At 33.2% G+C, this 6,697-nt stretch overlaps 1 pseudogene; it reads left to right on the forward strand.

Annotated features, from left to right (window-relative positions):
- The first annotated feature begins 2,465 nt into the window (after window positions 1–2,465).
- LOC21397258 lies at window positions 2,466–6,446 on the forward strand (annotated as a pseudogene).
- The last annotated feature ends 251 nt before the right edge of the window (window positions 6,447–6,697 follow it).

The following is a 6,697-nucleotide window of genomic DNA, read 5'->3' on the forward strand; positions in this document are numbered from 1 at the left end:
CTTCCAATTTCAGTCCACTCCAGTAAAATATATAAGAAGAAACTGTGTTCTTTTGTAATGATTTGAACTATGTTGCAGGTTAATGAAAAGGGACCAAGGCAACCAATAGTCCTCGAGCCAATTCAGCTTAAGCTTGTTCTTGTAAAGGGAAGGTTATCTTACTCGAGTGTGGATATCACTTCATTGATTTCCTGATTAGGGTTGTTCAAAAAACCGAAAAATCGACACCAATCGTTTCCAACCAACGAAATTGACTGTAAAAAACAGAAAAATCAATTTTTAATACAAACCGACACTCACATTCAGTTAACTAAACCGCCCATGTTCTGGGTGATTCAATTCTCACTTTTAGAGGTGCAGGTTGTCGGTTTAACCGAACCAACCAACTAAACTTTTTACACTGTTTTTTTAAATAAAAATTTATTCGTGATATGAAGGTTCAAACGCCTGCCTTGGGCAATTTCATTCAGCCAACTTACCACTGCACCATGACTTCCTTGGGGTCATTATTCAGTTTGTATTATATAGGCCCCGTTTATTTCACCGATTCGAGCCTTACTACAGTAAAAAATTCTCAGAAACAATTACATTTAACGTTTTTATTACAGTAAAAAATTCTCATATATAATCACATTTTAACTCGAATTAACGAATTATGTAGTTACATTTCTCTCGTTATCCTCACACATTATATATATTTTTTATTAATTAAGGACTTTGTTTCGTTATTGGCTTTATTTTTAAATTTTTTTTACTATATATAAATAGTTGAAATTAAAAAAAATATAGTTTAATCTTTTCTTTCAAAATTCGGTTCCTACTAAAAATCAACGGTCACAAAATCAAATAATATTGGTCAGAAACCAACCATTGCCCTTTGTGATCGGTGCGGTTCTTGGTTCTCATTTCTGAAAATCAATGAGGCCTGTTCGGTTTTAAAACCTACCGAAAATGTCTGTTTCGACCTATGTATACCCCTAAATCGTGATTTCTATCATGTTACTTTCTACCACCAAAGTCCTTAGCTTTTCTAAGAATCCAATAACAATATCAAACCTAAACAACATTATGAGCACTGTGAATGGCTTACCTGAGGACAGCTTCACAAAAGGTATTACAAAGGAAATACTCTTGGAGGGAAAGGTTGCTATACTAGATGTTTTTGCTGCGTTTGTTCGGAATAGTATTTTAAAAGTATGAGATGTAATAAGATATTTATTATTTATTTAATAAATGAGTTTATCTATTATTTTGTGTGCATATATTATTGAATATTTTAAGAATATCACTGAAAATTTTATGATTATTTATGTAACCTTAAGTATTGTATATCAGTGTTATATGCGAGAGGATAATATTTAAGGATAATAATCAAAATGATGTTCGTAATAAATTTAATTAAAATATTGTTAATACATGTCATTTTCATTATTAATACACGTGGGTTGTGAGGTGAAATGTGACATTTTGATGTCTATAATGAGACAAACACTATTGTATGGGGGGATTTTTAAAACGGGATATTTATATTTTTATACATTGTGTTTTAGGTTTATTCAAAATGTTTATCTTTAATTTTTAATCTCATTAAATTTATACATTTAAATCAGATTTAATATACGAATTTATATCTTATTTCGGCCAATAATTAATTTTAACCTTTAAAATGACTAAACTATTCCAAAAAAAGAGAGACAAGAAATTAAAATTTTCAATATTACAAATAATAAAAATTTAAAACACAAAAAAATCTATTTTAATGGTATTTTTTATATTTTTGAAGTCTAAGTTTAAAGTTTTTTTTTTCTTTTTCTATTTTTTTATTTGATGGTATTTTAGGTATTTTTAAGATTAAAATCAAAGGTTGACTGTAGAAATGTATAAATTTAGATATTAAATCTAATTTAAAAATACACATTTAATGAAATTAAAAGTAAAGATATAGTTTTTAAATAAATCTAAAACACATTGTATAAAAAGGTAAATACCCTTTTAAATACCATCTGAATTTTGATGGACTTGGACACAAAGGGAATGGTGAGAATGGCAGGTTTCAAAATGAAAGAAAGAGGAAAATATGTTAAGATTTGAGATGAATTAAAATTAATAGGCCAATAGTTTACATAAGTTAATAAATAGGTCAAATTACTATTTTTGTCCATAACTTGTCTGGTTATGAACCATAACTTGACAAGTTATTGTTTATAATTCACGATTTTTATTCAAACTTATCTGACTATAAACCATAACTTGACAAGTTTATCCATAACTTATCTGATTATGAACCATAACTTAATAAATTATGACCTATGAATTTCTATAACTAAAAATTAACCTATATACTTTTTAAAATTTTTCATAATGACATATTTTCTACTATTTTCGTTTCAAAATTCACAAAGCACATCGCAATAAGTGCCTAAGTTTGGGCAGAATTTGTAATAAAACTCATCCTTGTTAATTCTTAAAAAAAAAGAAAAGAAGAGAGACCTCCAAATTAATTATTGTCTATCGTCTTCCCCAAAAATATCTCTCAGCTGTGCCAAAACCCAACAAAAAAATGTGGCGCACCATTGACGCCCACCTCCGGACCATGCGTCTCATCCCTTCTCTCGCTTCTTCTTCTTCTCTTTCTTGCTCACAACTCACACTCGTCCGTACAATCAGTACTCAGCTACAAACTCGCTCCGTCTTCTCCACTCTCCAAACTCTGCCCCTCACCCGAACCCTAGTCTCCCGTACCAACGCCTTCGCCGGCGTCGGCATCGGAAACCGGAGGTGCGGCTTCCTCGCCGCGCGGTGCCTGTCGTCGTCGTCGCCGGCGCCGGCGCAGACATTGGAGTGGAACGTGCCGGCCTCGTCCCCGGAGCTCGGAGATGGCGACAATGGCAGTGTCGACGAGGATACCTGGCCTGCCATTCCTGTTCGAGCTTATTTTTTCTCAACCAGGTAATAAACTTTGAGGAAATTGATTTCTGAATAGTTTTGTATAAGAACAATCCTAGTTGTTTGCTGTACATTTTATCCGAATTTTCGTTTCGTTTGTTTGTATTGTAGTGTGGATTTGAGAAGATTATTGGAAGAGAACAAGGCCAATTTTATCCCGCCATCATCACGTATGACTAATTACGTTGTACTTAAATTTGGAGAACTTCGTAATCCTCATGTAAGTTTTATTTTCTTCCTTTAATTTTGATAAGTTTTTGAATTTCCTTATACTTTATGATGGTATGTGGTTCTCTTCAAACTGTGCTTGATTAGTTTAAAAGAATCTTTATAGAATCATGTATTTGTTAGCTGTTAATATTGATTTTCTCAGGCGCGTAATGAAGCGAAAACCTTTTTTAGTGCCCAAGACTCTTACCGAAAACTGATAAGTCTTGCAACTCTTGTTTTATTGTTAAGTGGCATTGGTGATTTCAGTGGCATTATCAATTGTGGGAACATCCAATTATTGTGGGAACATCCAATTTAGCTATGTGGGTTAACAGTTAGTTGGCGGTTGTTTAGATTAACTTCCAGCAATGTTTCAAGTTTGCTGATACCTGTGTGTTCTTGATTAGTGGGATATAAGTCTGAGCTGTAGTTTTATATAATAGCTCGATTAAGCGGTGTGCTCTTACATGTCGTAATTTGGGGACTATGTTTAGTTTTAAGATGCAGATCAAATAATCAGGAGTCAGGATGGCACTAAGCGAAAATCATCTTACGATTCTTAGTAAATCTTGTGCTTCGTAGAGAAAATAAAGGGAGAATCTCATCTAGCTTTGAATTTAGGTTTATGTTTATCTTTTCCTTCTCTTAATGGTATAGATGCTTGTTGAGGAACAACTTTCTAAATTGCTTGAATATGCATTTCTGAACTGAACTCAGTGCTAAATGCTCGGTAACTCAAATACACAACTAAAGATGATGTTAAGTCTTTGTTTCAGGTTTTAGGTGCTTCCTTAAGTGGGAGTGACTGCTGCTACATGGTCGTTTTTCAGTATGGCTCCATTGTCCTATTTAACGTCCGTGAACACGAAGTTGATGGATATTTGAAAAATGTAAAAAAACATGCATCAGGATTACTACCTGAAATGAGAAAGGATGGTAAGGTTCTAAAATCTCGCGAACACGCTTGGTTATGAAGTGATTTTTTTTATTTTTTTATTTTTGATCATCAAGTCTTGAACTTTTGATTCAACATGGAGATTCTTTCTTTACAAACATTTCAATGATTTGTGCATTCAAGTTATGCCTGTTATTGTTTGTAATCTTGTATAATATGTAAGAGAACTGGTCATATTCAGGAATGGATGATTTTTGCAATGAAAAAAGAAATGAATTTGCTAGGCATTTGGTGTGTAGAGTTTGGACTAGTGATATGTTTATACGTTCATGAACCAGTTGCAAACTGTCATTTGGAGCACCGAGTTTATTTTTCTCAGATTTATCTATCTGAAGAAGATTTTTGCATCTGTATCTGTGTTACTGTTATTCTTACATACTCGAACTTGTTTCTGCTCTAAAATTTTAGAGTGCGAAGTTAGAGAAAAGCCACACTTAACACATGGATGCAAGGTGGATTAGACTATATAATGTTGCAGTACTTGAACACCGATGGTATTATGCTTGTTATTGTTTGTAATCTTGTATAATATGAAGAGAACTGGTCATATTCAGGAATGGATGATTTTTGCAATGAAAAAAGAAATGAATTTGCTAGGCATTTGGTGTGTAGAGTTTGGACTAGTGATATGTTTATACGTTCATGAACCAGTTGCAAACTGTCATTTGGAGCACCGAGTTTATTTTTCTCAGATTTATCTATCTGAAGAAGATTTTTGCATCTGTATCCGTGTTACTGTTATTCTTACATACTCGAACTTGTTTCTGCTCTAAAATTTTAGAGTGCGAAGTTAGAGAAAAGCCACACTTAACACATGGATGCAAGGTGGATTAGACTATATAATGTTGCAGTACTTGAACACCGATGGTATCCGTACCATTGGTAGTGTCCTTGGTCAAAGTATTGCTCTTGATTACTATGTACGCCAGGTATGGTTCATCTAAGCTAGGGAATCCTGACTTAATTTTTTTTATTTTTTATTTTTTATATTTTTCCACTACGGTTTCAAGTTTTTTCCATAACAGTGTCACTTGAAACTTTTTTCTTTTAGGTTGATGGAATGGTTGCAGAATTTACGGACATTAACCGAGAAATGGAAACAACTGGAAAATTTAAAATGCAGAGGAAAAAACTATTTCAGTTGGTGGGAAAGGCAAATTCTAATCTTGCTGATGTGATTCTTAAACTTGGACTCTTTGAGAGGTACTGTTTCAATCATCTGCATTGAGGAATAACTGTTTTCTTTATAACTTTGCGTTTCAGACTTCATTAGTCGAGTTAATCTGAAAAATATAATTGAGAATGGGGGTGTAGTTATTCACAAATTTGATTAAGCAAGCATGTTCTTCCAGCATGTACAGACCACTAAATCAAGGGGAATGTGATGGGGTTTACAATTTGTTAAAACCTGATTAGTAACTTGCATTTTTGTCTTGTGGTAGCTTGTAAGAACGAGTGCTTTGGTACATGTCTATGCCTAGCGGTACAATCATTCGCACCCCGGGAAATGTCATTAAAGATGTTGTTCAGGAGGCAATAGTGATTTATATGTCAATCCATTCTTATAGCCATAGGTATTGGTTTTACTTTTTGTGGAGAAGAAAGAAAAGACATTGTTATAATTGGTATTGGAAACTGTGGTTGGTACAAGCTGCATTTAGCGTCGTACTCGTACTATTTGAACTATCTAGCTTGTTTATTTTCTTTCCTCTTCCGTTCAAGGTTATTTTTCTATGTTTTGATTTGTCTCGTGGGAATTTTGATTGGCTTTACAGATCAGATATAGCTTGGAAAGATGCAAAATATGCTCAGATATGGGAATATCTCAGAGATGAATTCGAGTTAACTCAGAGATTCGCAAGTCTCGATTTCAAGTTGAAGTTTGTGGAGGTACAGTAGCTTCTTTGTGGATATTCTTTCTCGTATAATTAACAGTTGTTGAATCTGGAAATTTTTCGTTTTCCACACGTATATGAATGTTGTAGTTACATTTTGCCCCCTCTCTTTGCAGCATAATATTCGCTTCCTTCAGGAAATTCTTCAAAATAGGAAATCAGATTTTTTGGAGTGGCTCATAATTGGCTTGATAGGTGCTGAAATCCTTTTATCTCTTTATGACATTGTGCACAGATCAACTTCACTATAGCACATGGTATTTGGTGCGTACGTCTACTCAAGCAAAGCTCTGATTGTTAATGTCAAAGTTACTGTTGTATATTTTTACTGCTTATTATAGTGGATTTTTGATTTCGCAATTCGTAATTTTGGTTCTCTGAATCTTGTAAATATTATTTGAATTAACTGTGCAAATTTAATTATCATATATTGAATAACGAGTTTTATTTATTTTTAATTTTTTTTTGGCGGTCTATGAATCATTTCTCTTTGCAAAACATGAAAATCTCTTCTCAATTGCCTCGTGTTTTGGGTAACGGCGACTTTTAAAGAAGGGAAAGTTACTGACTTAACTTTAGAGTTTAGGGTTTATTTTTATCCTTTATTCTTATTTAATACCGTTTTAACTAGTTATTTGACTAAAAATTAGTAGACTAATGTTTTTGAGTCAAACTTCAAAGAGGGGTACTA

The sequence above is a fragment of the Morus notabilis genome, unplaced genomic scaffold, assembly GCF_000414095.1.
Source record: "Morus notabilis unplaced genomic scaffold, ASM41409v2 Scaffold127, whole genome shotgun sequence".
NCBI classification, from domain to species: Eukaryota; Viridiplantae; Streptophyta; class Magnoliopsida; order Rosales; family Moraceae; genus Morus; species Morus notabilis.